At 35.4% G+C, this 15,259-nt stretch overlaps 1 protein-coding gene across 1 annotated transcript in view; it reads right to left on the bottom strand.

The window, feature by feature from the left end:
• Positions 1 to 15,259, bottom strand: part of Gucy1a2 (guanylate cyclase 1 soluble subunit alpha 2) — a 224,792-nt gene that overhangs the window by 139,436 nt on the left and 70,097 nt on the right. The gene's annotated exons all lie outside the window — the stretch shown is intronic.

Below are 15,259 nucleotides of genomic sequence, written 5' to 3'. Positions count from 1 at the left end.
TCCAGACAGATGCAGGTTAAGATCCTCTCTGGTAAGCCAGCTCATGGGCTACACAGAATATTAGAAATGGGTTAGAACAATATGTAAGAGCTAGCCAATAAGAAACTGGACCTAGCCGGGCCAGGCAATGTTTGAAAGAATACAGTTTCCGTGTAATTATTTCTGGGTATAAGCTAGCCATGCGGGCGGCCGGGTGCCTGGGACGCAGCCATGCTGCTCCTATTTCAACAAATAAAGCCTGGGAAAACTTCACATATTCTATGTTATGGCGTTTATATTCTTATATTCTTGTTTTCCAAATTCATTTTAAACTCTACAAGAATAAGAATTTTATAATGCCTACAGCAGTTTCATCTTGCAAAATAATGTTGGAAACATATATTGGATGATATTACATCAGCATAATCTACTAAAGTTTATTTCAAGACATATAATAAAAACTATAGAGTTCAAATGCCACTTTTCATGAAGGTACTAGTTACATCATGTTGGAAAGCTTTCTTAGCCTTTTGATATTTTAATTTCCTCATCTAAATCTAGAAGCTTTGAGAAACTCATAAAAACTTTTTTTTTTCTTTCTGGAAACATAAGCCCTTAGCTTGCTAAGATTATAGAAAATAGTTAATGTCAAATCCACATAAGTGGTGAGGCATTGTGACAGTACCCATCTCACAGAAATGTTGGGGGTTCAATGATAATATGGACATTCTTGAAACAGTGCTTGTACTGAGCACACAAGCATGCATTGCCATCTTTCTCACTGCCCCCTTGAAGTCACCATTTTTGAAAGGGACCAAGGAGCTATCACACTGCTTTTAAGAATGCTGTATACCCTGTTGTTACTATGATCCGTTAAAATAAATAAAATCCAAAGAAAGTTTTTAAATGATCTAGTTAGTAAAATAATCTTTTAAAAATAGATAGAAAAAATATATATTTCAACCCTACTTTTAAATAAAATCTTTTTGTTTTTAAACTACACAGTTCTTCTTAATAACTATGGTGTTTTGCTGCATCGTACTACTGCTTTCTCTCTGACGAATCTTCAGGATACATATTTTTTCCTACTGCCTGTCAATTGTGTACAATGAGGAAGAATTTTAATTTAAATTTTCAACTGTCTTAATGGATAAACAGTGTCAATAATTCTGGATCTCAAATTTAAGTTACATGAATATAAATCTTTAAATATTTTTTTTAATTTTAAAAGAAACACAGAAAGAATTATTAGATAATTTTCAACCCCATTTTGAACAAGATGAATAAACTGATTCTTAAATATCTTATAGTTAAAAATATTTCTAATACTATAATAGTAATAGTCTATGGATACCTTAATGTTCTGATAAGAATCTATGCTAATGATCAAAACCATTTTAAAATACAGACAAATAGCATATTTTGAAAATAATGTCCTAGCCAAAACAAGAAATCACCACAAATATTAAATACCAACAATAAAACGATGACATAAATTAGATTACTGAGTGTCATTTTAAAATTTTATTCATTCATTTTTGATAGGAATATACTATCAAAAGAATTTAGAAGTTTCTGATTAATTTTTTTCTCTTCAGGAAATAAGATCTGAGCCTTACTCAGATTATAAAGAACAATTCAAAACAAATCCATTTAATCATCCCTTCCTTTTGAAATTACTTAGTTAGTTGTTGAGGGAAACAAATTGATATGTGAATATTCTATATTTAGATTTTGAGAAGTGGCACAACACATTTTAAAATTAGATTAATTTAAATTGGCATATAATAGGGGTGAAAAACAGCTTTATAAGTTAAACAATGCATTAGCTAGAAGGTCATACTGTGAAACACTAATTCTTTTCAAAGAAATGCCTGGGGAAAACTAAAGGAGATAAATCATACATGAAGCCTATGAGATTGTGTTCCCTTAAGAAAACAGAACACATTTTTATAGCATATAGTGATCCTTATCTAAAACAAATGAGATATTTTTGTCTCCAATTGAGATAAAATTAATTCTCTTATATAATTTAGTACTGTCGATTCAAGTTTAAAAAGGCATTATCTACTTACAAATGGAAAAGTGACAGATTTAAATATTTTAAATCTATTAAATATACAATTTCATAAAACTAAGAAGATTATAAAGAAACAAAATAAGAACTATACATAATTTATTTGATATTATCTCTTAGCATAAAATAAAAGGAGAAGTAAGAGATCTAACTTCAGAAGGTTTTGTTTACTTTGGAGGTGATGTGGGATATAAGTAGTATATATAAAATAATATAGAATGGATGATATATCAGAATAATAAGTATATAGTATACAAGGTCTCTAAAAGCTTGGAGATTACAAGAGCACTCCTTGTGCTTGTGTTTTTATTTTATCTGTGTTCTGAAAAATCAAACTCACATCCCTGTGCTTAACAGACAGTCCAAGCACCTAAGCTGTATCTTTAGACCCTCCAAATCCTTTAAATGCAAAATGTTTGTATGAATTTTCTCTATCTCTTGTTTGGGGCAATTATAGGTTTATACGTATGTTTATCCATACTAAGAAAAAATGCAAAATTCAAGGTACAATGAACTACCGTATAAACTCTCTGTTATGTTTATGAAGAAATAAAAATCCTCACCATTCTTCTTAAAATGGGAGATTTATAAGCTTGTGTTGATAGGCCAACAGAGAATCATTAATATTTTCCTAATTTTAAAATGTGTACTTGAAATCTCAGTCCTTTGAAAGAGCAGTACATGTAATCACATTCTTCTTAGGGTAAACCATCAGTAGCAATACAAATGAGCATATCCTGTCAAGAACTGAGTTCCTGACTCTTTTAAAGAGCAAGAGTAAAAGGTCAACTCTTTTCCTTTGATTGTGTCTTTAAAATAAGGTCAGGTTTTTTTTACACATATGATAAATACACATGGTTTTTTGTTAGGAGAGAAGGAAAAATAACCAAGACCCTCATGGGATTTGAACATTAATGTTACTTCTTTTCAGTAACTAGAATGTAGTGAATTATATTCCTCAAGAGTACATATAGTGAATTATATTTAGTGAATTAAACACCTCAAGAACACACTGTTAATGAAAATGAAGATTTGGGGGTACCATTTTTCAAGTATAATAGAAACATCTATTTAAAAACTAGTCTTTACCTACCAACACAACTGCAATGAGAAATGGCTGGATGATTCATAACAAAATTAAATAAATCTATTATGAATAAGTATTAAAATGTGCTATTTTACTAACTATAAGATAAATGAGAATTAAAACTTGAGATACTACATTCCATAGGAAGACGATCACTCAAAACGATATAAACTGTTGGTATAGTTATAAAACTATTGGACCTCATATGCAGATGGTCAAATGGAAAATGACATAGCTTTCTTAGAGAACAATTCGTAATTTTTTAAAGAAACTACACATTATTTCCAATTTGACATAGTCTCTCTCCTATGAGTCACCCAAGAGAAATGAGAAATGCCAATGAAAACTCTTGTATGTGAGTTGTCACTGTGATATTACTCATAATAACACAAACCTAAACTCATCTGATGTCCTTCTACCAGTGAATGGATGAATGATAGGCACTGTTCGATATGCACATATCTGTGGCTTAGAAATGTTAATAACATAAATTAATAGACTACTGATATATGTTATATCATGGATGAAACTCAGTGAATTGTATTGTTACAATGATAGAAATGTCAATGAAAGTCGAATGTATAAGGATGGAAGTCAGGGAATGGTTACCAATAGAGGCAGAGATTGGTCATAAATGAGACCAATAATCTTTGGATAGAAAAAGGTTTCCAATAATCCTTGTGAGTCAGGTGTACCCTCTTATAATATCTTTGTACTATATGTTCACTAAAAGATATTCCTTACCAATGAGAAATCCTTTCCAAAAGAAAAGTTAGGTAATCTTCCAAATAAATTCCCAGTTTTTAATTCTTTGAATCATAAAATGACTGACTAAAAAATGTATTCTTACCTCAATACAAAGCAACAATTTTTAAATGAAGATAGTATGAATCTTTTAAACTAAAGAGACTAATTATTGCCTTCAGAATCTATTATACTGTAACTAAATAAAATCTGATGTCTAATAAAGAAGGCATCTCCTATTTATTTATTTATTTATTTATTTATTAAAGATTTCTGTCTCTTCCCCACCACCGCCTCCCATTTCCCTCCCCCTCCCCCAACAAAGTCCCCCTCCCTCGTCAGCCCAAAGAGCAATCAGGGTTCCCTGCCCTGTGGGAAGTCCAAGGACCACTCACCTCCATCCAGGTCTAGTAAGGTGAGCATTCAAACTGCCTAGGCTCCCACAAAGCCCTTTTTAAGTTCAAAATTGAAATCATTTTGGTAAGAAAAATTTAAATTTGCAAAATATATGCTCTTAAGAGTCTACAGCCAGGTAAAATTATCTGAATGTTAAGGAATCATTTATAGAAAATACAGGAGCTGTATAGGAACAATATTAATGGCCTTGATTTGCTTGTATACTTGAATGCTTAGGGAGTGGCATTATTTGGCAGAGTAGATGTCACCTTTTTGGAGGAAGTGTGCCTCCAGAGCAGGCGATACAGTTTCAAAAGCCCAAGCCCGGCTCTGTGGCTCTCTCTTTCTGCTGTATGCAGATCCAGATGTAGAATTTCAGCTATACCAGCATCATGACTTCTTGTATGTCACTATGCTCCCCACCATAATGATAATGGAGCAAACCTCTGAAACTGTAAGCAAGTTCAAATAAGTACTTTCTTTTATAAATGTTGTTATGGTCATGGTGTCTCTTCACAGCAAAAGAACACTGACCAGGCATGTGCATAGAAGAGAGAACACAGCTAGCATATACATAAAAATCTCAATTTGTGTTGTCTATTTTTAAAGGCAGTTCAAGAAATGTGAAAAACACAAAAATTGAAATTAAAGATACTACATATAGATTCCTTTGGATATATTATAAGTTGTGATATAGAATTTCTAAGTGTATACTAAATAATTACTCTTATATACACAGGTAAGATTAACTCTTTCCTGTCTCCAAAGATGCATCTTTTAGTAGATGAGGACCATTATCAAAAGCTACATCTGATCTAAGTGCAGAGAAAAGCTGACTGTAAATGCCTGTACTGATACATCTGCAGAACAATGGGATCAGGAAACATCACAGAAGAGACATATGTTGAAGGGAAGAGATGAAGTGGAGGGAGCTAGGGAAGATGGAGATTGATCTGGAAGAAGTTGGGGGAAAGAGTGGAGGGTGATTGTGGTCAAAATATATTGTATGAAATCCTTAAGGAACATATCACATTTAAAAAGTACCTCATGTATTTAGAAGAGCAAAGAGGATTCCAAATCAGTTTGAATTAAGTTATGTCTGATGTTTTAGTAATGTATAGAAAAAGAAAAACAAATGTCAAGTCATCTCCCACCAAATCCAAAGTTCAGTACTTCATATTCTCTAATCAATTGTTAAGATCTCAGAAAAACATGAAATGTTTGCACTTCATTAAATTAAATTAAATTTAACTTGAAGTCAATCATGGATCTGGACAACAAACTGAAATATGTCTTTCAGCAATTTCATCATGATATTGTAAAAATTAATAAATATATTTGGGATTTGTAGATTGTCACATCAAAAATAAGATTGTACTTGTCTAAAGGAAAGGAAGGAACATTTTATAAATCAATTTGCTAACAAGAAGGTGAGATAATTTCTTCCTGGGTTCTTGGAAATGTTATTCTTATTCAAGACTTATTCAGATATTAAATAAATAAGTCTAATGTGAAGACATTCTTAATAATGAAGAATTCTGATTTTGCTATTCTTTTTCTCAATGATAATGCTGAGAATGAAAGTAGAGAAAGATAACAATGGTATTGTCCTGTTCCCGAGATGATATATTTCAAATTCTGGCCTCCATTCAGAATGTTATTAAAGTTCTTTGAAGTGTTGCTATAAATAAAGAAAGAATCCACTTAATTTATTGTTTGGAAACATCTATTGCTCCCATTCTGTTTGCCTATGATAACCTTTCTGGAATTTTAGAAATGACTACATGGTGCTATGACGAATAAAAACAAAGATATCAGTGAATATGTGTAATAAAACTTGACTAAAATTTTCATAAGTATGAAAATGAAATGATACATTTTAATGAATAAAAATTTGCATGTACAAAGCAAAACATAAAAATATCTGTAAAGGTTGTGGTCTATATGAAGATGAAAAGCAGAGCCCAAACTCTACTTTTTAAGACATTGGTGAGATTACAATTTATTTAAATTATTAAATTTACTGCTGGTACTAAGTACTTTCTTCTATAAGGCAAGAAAGATGCATAGAAATGGTAGGAGAATGCCACAAGGGGAAATGAGAAATGACTGGCAGAAATGAGGATCATAAATATTTATTTATCACTGAGCCCTTGAGCAGAAGATGTTAAGCATTTTAAATGGATTATACCACTTAATCCTCATAAGTAATTTTTTCATGTGCGATACTTAAGCTGTCAGAGAAGTGTTTTAAATTATCCTCAATAATATCATAAATTCTTCATGATAGATCAGGCAAAATCCCTCTGCTGTCTTTGAAGATTAATCTGAACTCACTAGATCACTAAATTTATAGAAAAGAAAGGAATCAGTATGAGCAAGTAACTGCATATAAATGTATCTATCTGGTATAGTTTGAATATCAAATGTCATTCCTAAACTCATGTATTAGAATACTAGAGTCCTATCATATGTTACTATTTGAGAGGTTTAGATATTTTGGGGCCACAAGATCATTAAAGACAAGCCATTGAATCGTATACTTACGTCTTATTCTTCCCAAATTCTCTGGTACTCATCCACCAACATGTGAGAACCTTTTACTACAGACTCCTGCATGAACTCTGCCATGCTGTACCCACTACCACAGATGGCAACCCTCTGAAACCATTAGGCCAAATAAACTTTGCCTCTGTAAATTATTTCTGTTAAGCAATTTGGTACAATGATGAGAAAAGTAATTAATAAATTTAAAAAGGAGTACAAATAAGCCAGGCGGTGGTGCACGCCTTTAATCCCAGCACTCAGGAGGCAGAGGCAGGTGGATCTATGTGAGTTTGAAGTCAACCTGATCTACAAGAGCTAGTTCCAGGACAGGCTACAAAGTTACTGAGAAACCCTGTCTCAAACCTTCCCCCCAAAAATGGAGTACAAATATTGTTAATTTTGCTTTCATTCTTTCCATATGGAAAACATAACAGAAATTATAAAGACTTATATAAGATCAGTGTCTCGCAGGCATTTTTTTCCACTCAGCTGACATTTTCACCATGCATTGTGACTTCACACACAGAGAAAGACTTTGTTGGCCATCATTACCTTGGCTTCTAATGGAACTCTATATGCATGTCTGCTCCATTGAAATTAACCTTAGAGTATCTTTCAGTCTTTTAGTGGGTCAAGATTATATGATTAAATGCTAATCTCCAATCACTTTTCAAGATCACCATAAGACTTTGTAGCCAAAAAGTCTATTTCATATATGTACAGAACAATGTAAGATATTAATCTGTTTAAGAAATCAAAACACAAGCCAAAAAGTATTTCTAACCGAATTTGTATTGATTGTGAATCAGTTTACAATCAATAAGGGGCTGGACAGATGGTCAACTTTTAAAAGCACTTTTATTCTTTCAAAAGAGTTACACTCAATTCTCAACAAGCATATGACACTTTACAACTATTTAACTCCGGTCCAAGGCTCCTATGTTCTCTTATGATCTCTGTGGGCACATGATTCACATACATACATGCCAACAAAATATTTACAAATAAATATTGTGTGTATAATTTTATATATACATTAATATCTATTAATTTTAGTAAGTCATGTGTGGTGGTTTGCATAAGAAAGGCTCATAAATTTAAATTCTTGGTCATTAGGTAGTGGCATTATTTGGGAGTGAATAGAAGGTGAAGCCTTGCTGGAGTAGGTGTGGACTTTATAGCAGAAGTGTGTGATTTTAGAGCTGGGCTTTGTGGTTTCAAGCCCAAGCCAACCCCAGTGGCTTTCTCTCTTTCTGCTTCATGCAGATTCAGATGTAGAAATTTCAGTTATTTTTTCAGCGCCATGTTTACCAGCATTACACCATGGCCCCTGCCATGATTACAGTGGACTAAATCTCTAAAACGATCAGACAACTCCAATGAAATGATTGCCTTTATAAGAGTAAAATGACAATTCTACCAAAAGCAATCCATAGATTCAATGCAATTCCCATCAAAATCCCAACAAAATTCTTCACAGACATTGAAAGAACAATAATCAACTTTATATGGAAATCAAAAAACCCAGGATAGCTAAAACAATCCTATCCAATAAAAGTACTTCCGGAGGCATCACCATACCTGACTTCAAACTCTATTACAGAGCTACAGTAATGAAAACAGCTTGGTATTGGCATAAAAACAGAGATGTTGACCAATGGAATCGAATCTAAGACCTGGATATTAATCCACAAACCTATGAACACCTGATTTTCGACAAAGGAATTAAAATTATACAATGGAAGAAAGAAAGCATCCTTAACAAATGGTGCTGGCATAACTGGATGTCAACCTGTAGAAAAATGAAAATAGATCCATATCTATCACCATGCACAAAACACAAGTCCATATACATTAAAGACCTCAATATAAATTTGACCACACTGAACCTGAGAAGAGAGAAAGTGGGAAGTACTTTACAACACATGGGCACAGGAGACCACTTCCTATGTATAACCCCAGTAGCACAGACAATAAGAACAACAATGAATAAATGGGACCACCTGAAACTGAGAAGCTTCTGTAAAGCAAAGGACACTGTCATTAAGACTAAAAGGCGACCTACTGAATGGGAGAAGATTTTCACCAACCCCACACCAGACAAAGGCCTGATCTCCAAAATATATAAAGAACTCAAGAAACTAGACATGAAAATTCAGAATAACCCAATTAAAAAGTGGGGTACTGAAATGAACAGAGAATTCTCAACAGAAGAAGATCAAATGGCCAAAAGACACTTAAGGTCATGTTCAACCTCCTTAGTGATCAGGGAAATGCAAATCAAAACAACTTTGAGATACCATCTTATACCAGTCAGAATGGCTAAAATCAAAAACTCCAATGATAGCCTTTGCTGGAGAGGATGTGGAGTAACGGGAACACTCATCCATTGTTGGTGAGAATGCAAACTTGTACAACCACTTTGAAAATCAGTGTGGTGGTTTCTCGGGTAACTTGGAGTCTACCTACCTCAGGATCCAGCAGTTCCTCTCTTGGGAATATACCCAAGAGATGCCCAACCATACTACAAAAGCATTTGTTCAACTATGTTCATAGCAGGACTATTCATAATAGCCAGAACCTGGAAACAACCTAGGTGCTCCTCAAGGGAAGAATGGATAAAGAAGGTGTGGTACATATACACATTTAGAGTTCTACTCAGCGGTAAAAAAACAATGACATCTTTAATTTTGTATGCAAATGGATGGAAGTAGCAAACACTTTACTGAATGAGATAACCCAGACCCAAAAAGATGAATATGGTATGTACTCACTCATTGGTGGATTCTAGCCATAAACAAAGGACATTGAGCCTATAGTTCGTGATCCTAGAGAAGCTAAATAATAAGGTGAACCCAAAGAAAAACATATATTTATCCTCCTGAAAATTGGAAGTAGACAAGATCGTCAGGCAAAAGTTGGGAGCACAGGGGTAGGGATGGGGTGGGGGAAGGGGAGAGGGGGGAAAAGAGAGAGAAGAAGGGGAGGATTGGGGAGAGCCCGGGAGTGGGATGGTTGAGATGGAGGAAGGGTGGATATGGGAATAGGGCGCCAACTGCAGCGGTCGGATCAATAAATCACCAGTAATTGATATTTAAACAAATTTAATAACAAAACCAGACTCACAAAACCAAGGTTCCAGCGGGGTAGCCAGCGGAAACAGGAGAGCAAGCGGAAGGGCCCGCGCAGCCTCTGCCCGCGCACTATATCAGTAAACATACGCCTGAGGGCAGCCCGCCCCCAAGGGGAGGGCTTATCCCTACAAGATATCTTAATTAAGGGAGCCATTTTAGAGTTGGCAAGAGACTTTGCTCTAGAGGGGTTCCCAGGTGTCCAAAAGGATGTCCCTAGCTAGGTCCTTGGGCAGCAGAAGAGAGGGTGCTTGAACTGGCCTTATCTCATAGCCACACTGCTGAATATCTTGAATATCACCATAGATCCTTCATCCGGCGATGAATGGAGATAAAGACAGAGACCCACATTGGAGCACTGGACTGAAGTCCCAAGGTCCAGATGAAGAGCAGGAGGGAAAAGAAGAGCAAGGAAATTAGGACTGCGAGGGGTGCGTCCACCCACTGAGACGGTGGGGTTGATCTAATGGGAGCTCACCAAGGCCAGCTGGACTGGGGCTGAATGGATATGTGATCAAAACGGACCCTCTGAATGTGGCTGACGTTTGGGGCTAACGGAGAATCCAATGATAATGGTATTGGGTTTTGATTCTACTGCATGTACTGGCTTTTTGGGAGTCTAGTCTGTTTGGATGCTCACCTTCTTAGTCCTGGATGGAGGGGGAGGGCCTTGGACTCCCCACAGGGCAAGGAACCCTGATTTCTCTTAGGACTGTAGAGGGAAGGGGGTAGTGGGAAGGAAATGGGAGGAGGGGAGGAGATGGAAATTTTTAATAAATAAAAAAATGTTAAAATAAAAACACTATGACCAGACATAGAGAAGCAATTTTTGGAGTTTGCCCTTATTTTAGATCATTTTTTTCCAGAATTCTTTTACTGTGATCCCGTTCCTCCATTTTGGAGCGGTAATGTATATTCTGTACCACTATATGTTGCAAGTCTATGATCTGCTTTTTTGGTTCTGATTTTACAGGAGGTTACAGTAAAAGTTCATCTTAAGTCTCAGAAGAGAGTTTGAATTTTGGACTTTTAAAGTGTTAGACTATGAGGACTTTTGAAGTTGGCCTAAATCCATGTTTTTATGTTATAGTATAGGTATAAGGTTTTGAAGGCCGGGGAGTAGAATGTGACTGTATCAAAAAGACTTGTCCCCGATAGGTTTACAGCCTTGAATGCTTGGTCATCTGGGAGTAATACTACATAAGAGGGAGTAGGAAGTGTGGTCTTGCTGGATTAAATGTGATCTTGTTGGAGGAAGTTTGTCACTGTGAGAGGTCAAAGACCCAGGCCAGTCCTGCTGGCTTTCATTCTTCTTGTTTCCTGCAGATCTAGATGCAGAACTCTCAGGTACTTTTCCAAAACCATGTCTGCATTAATGTCACCATGCTTCCCTGCCGTGATAAACTAAACCTCTGAAACTTATAGCCAGCTGTCCATGGTCAGGGTGTCTCTTCATAACCACTGACTAAGGCATCAGATTATCCATTTTTAATGAACAACCTATGCTAAATGGAGAAAATAATGAAAAGGAAGTTGAGCTTTTAAAAATACAAAAAAAATGAATGTTGCTACCATTGCACACCCATAACCCATATAGCAGGATCAAGTCCATATTTTGGAGTTGAGGGTGCTGGCCTCCTTTCGTTACTGTCTAATCAAATCACTCATGTTCAACTCAGCTATACAGTTAACCTGTGCCTAGGAATGCAAAAATGACAAAGAGCATGGTTTATCCAAAGCATTTTAGTTAAATCTGAAAATGTTTTGACATCATGTGGCTTAAGATGAACTGCTGGCTTCTTCTTTTTAACAACAGTTGATGGCTCATTACTAATTAGTGCATAGGCAAAGAAAGTTAATAATGAAAGACTTTAATGTTAGACCTGCTAATAGAGTCCTAAAGTTATCTTAAGAGAGTACTTTCTTTGGATTGTTTTCTGTGTTTCTATGTCAGGACCACGAGGGGTGCACCCACCCACTGACACAGTGGGGCTGATCTATTGGGAGCTCACCAAGGCCAGCTGGACTGTGACTGAAAAAGCATGGGATAAAACCAGACTCTCTGATCATGGCGAACAATGAGGGCTGATGAGAAGCCAAGGTCAATGGCACGGGGTTTTGATCCTACTTCATGTTCCGGCTTGGTGGGAGCCTAGCCAGTTTGGACGTTCACTTTCCTAGACATGGACGGAGGGGGGAGGATCTTGGACTTTCCACAGGGCAGGGAACCCTGACTGTTCTTTGGACTGGAGAGGGAGGGGGAGAGGAGTGGGGGAGGGGGAGGAGGGTGGAAGGAGGAGGAGGGAAATGGGAGGCTGGGAAGAGGCGGAAACTTCTTTTTTTCCTTTTCTCAATAAAAAAATATATATACATTATATATTTTGTATATATATATATATATATATGAGTACTTTCTTATTAGAGCTGACTAAAGAAGGAGAGGCTACCGGCACATGGATTCATCCATCAAGGATAGCTTTTATGAAAAAATTATTCCTTTCAAGGTCAAATTTAACAAACAGAAAATACTTTTCAAGTCTTATTTTCTTTCTTATTTGCATATTTAAAATTGTATACAGCGTATCTGGTGACATACTAATTCAAAGGATTTTTTATTTTTCAAAAGGCTATGACCTTAACTGAGCAATTTTCAACTGGAGATAACTGTAGCATCACAAATTCCTCATTCTGGCAAATATGAGTGAGTGAGCACCAACGTAAATATAAGGTTAAACAGATTACTATTCCATTCTAACTAAAGATCCTTCTATCGCATTATTTTTAAACCATCACCGACATGTTTAAATGATAATTGCATCCTCTCAATGAGCACAGATCCTTATTATTGGAATTGGCAGGGGGCCTTGACATTTGAGTCATCATCTCATTATGTCTATTTCTCATCCTGGTATACAAATTAAATAGAATTCCAAGCCCAGCGAAATATAGAAGAAGTCTAAGCAGTAACTTTAAACTGCAGGGTTTTTTTTCCTTAAATCTGTATAATATATAAAGAAATTAACATTTGTAAAAATATATTCTCAATTAAGCATTTTTTATAAGTCTAGCGTTTACTTTAAAGTCAAAAATGCTTCAAAATCTCTAGCCAAATATTAAAGGTTTATAAAACAAAACTGACAGTTTTGATATTCTCAAAATGTAAAAGCTAAAATAATTACAGGTTTAAAAAGCAACTAGAGCTATGTGGTAGTCATGCACTCCCTCAATCCTAGCACTTAGGAGACAAAGGCAAACAGATCTCTGGCCAGCATAGTCTACATTATGAGCTCCAGTATAGCCACAGCTACACAGAGAAACTCTATTTCAAAATAACAAAACACAAACAAACAAATAAAAAGCAACTACAAATGTAGTCAAAATATACACATTTGACAAGTTTCTCCCAATCTGAAAAGGCTTCAGAATGCACAGTGTTTATCAATCATAGAGCATGCATGTTAAAATATTAATAAAATATTTTATGTGGTCAAATAGGACCAATAATATTTAGTTAGTTTTAAACTAAAATATCAAAATGTGTCAAGTAGGAACCCAAGTCTGTCCTCAAGCACTTCCAAACCATTGGACTTATATGACAAAAATGTTACTTGTGAATTTTCTAGATCACTTTATTTAGCCATTTGAAATAAAAGTACATATTTCTATCATTCTCCAATGTCTTGTTTAAAATTCTTCCACTAAACTCCAAAATCATAAAACTAATCATTCATAAAGCTCTTTAATAGCTCATTAACAATGATTCTCAGAAGCCACTTCTTCTTTTACTTATCATTGCAGACACTTCAGAATATGGGTGGTGTTAAGTTTCAAACCCAGGACAAAAGGCTGAGGTCCATATTTAACATAGCAAAGCTTGATGTGGCATGACTTCTCCCAGTTACAGGGTATGGCTCACATACACTGCCCTCTACCCTGAACTCTCCAACCCTAGGAGAGGTATAGGATGCCCTTCCCCCAGATTCTCTTTCCTATGTAATCCAGACACAAACTGCCCTCTTTTGGACCTTTGACCTCCTGACTACTACACTTGGTTCCCCTCCTTCCCCTATCTTTTCCCCTCATTCTCCCTGAACATGGTCCAGCTCAATCTGCTCAAGTTCACTCTGGACTTTCCTCAAAATCCTTGCCTCTGACTATGTATCTAACTACATATCTATAATGAACTGTCTCCTCTGCCACATCTAGGAGTAATCATGCCCTTTTTCTTTTATTTTTTTCATTCAGATCGATTATTCATTTATTCAGTTTTGTGTTTGTTTCTGCCCTCTTCCTCCTTGTTCATTCCGAAAACCAGCAGCTTCCCCAAATCATTTGGAATCCAGAAGAACAGCCTAAAATAGCTTTGTTTATCCTGGTAGAAAGAGATTGAAAAGTACCTTATTGGAAACCAAATGACTATACAGTCAAACATCTACCCTGAAAATTAACATGATTTTTTTTTTTTGCTATGGCATGATCTTTCTAGATGCTGTGAATATGTATTATTCCCATTGGCTAATAAAAGCTGTTTGGTCTATGGCAAGGTAGGATAAGATTAAGCAGAACAATCAAACTGAGGACTTGGGTGAAGAGAGGAGGAGTCAGGGGAGACATGAACTACTCACCCAAGAAGCAAGATGCCAGAAGACTGGAGAGCCCTGACCACATTGCAATACATAGATTAACAAAAATTTAAATTAATTTTAAATGTAAATTAGCAATAAGCTTGAGTTATCAGTCAAACATTTATAATTAATATTAGCCTCTGTGTGATAATTTGGGAAGTTACTACTGGGAATTTAGAAACAGGCAGGCAGGAGACAAAGCTCTGCATACAATTTCTTTCCTATGGATTGCTCAAAGTATGTCACCAAAAAGGCAAAAGGAGTCACAAGAGATTTTTCTTACATTTCATATTGACTTTACTGTTGTCTTTTTCAAAACAAGTATCTAAGAGACAGATGTTTGCTTGAACTCAGCTATATTTAGATTTTAGATATCTTTTATTAATTACTTATAGTTTTATGACCAAGATTTACAATGATCTCAAGAAACAGAAGTCTAGACTGAAAATACTATGCATGTGTTTTCTCAAGAAATTAAGTTGTTTAGAGGATAACTCTTAATTTGATTATTAAAATTTAATTAGTTCACAGCAAACATTGGAAGAATAGATTTTTTTCTTTTGACATATACATGACATAAATAGAATGTTCTGAGACTGAAATTTAAAGGAGATCATAATAACAATGCATCAGGCTTTTCTCTTTGTTTTCTTAATGGTAAGTTGGACAATCC

The sequence above is a fragment of the Alexandromys fortis genome, unplaced genomic scaffold, assembly GCF_014885135.2.
Source record: "Alexandromys fortis isolate MF-2015 unplaced genomic scaffold, M_Fortis_MF-2015_v1.1 scaffold_245, whole genome shotgun sequence".
Taxonomy (NCBI): domain Eukaryota; kingdom Metazoa; phylum Chordata; class Mammalia; order Rodentia; family Cricetidae; genus Alexandromys; species Alexandromys fortis.
The sequence above is the reverse complement of the archived record's forward strand: the minus strand, read 5'-3'. Positions and strand labels throughout refer to the sequence as shown.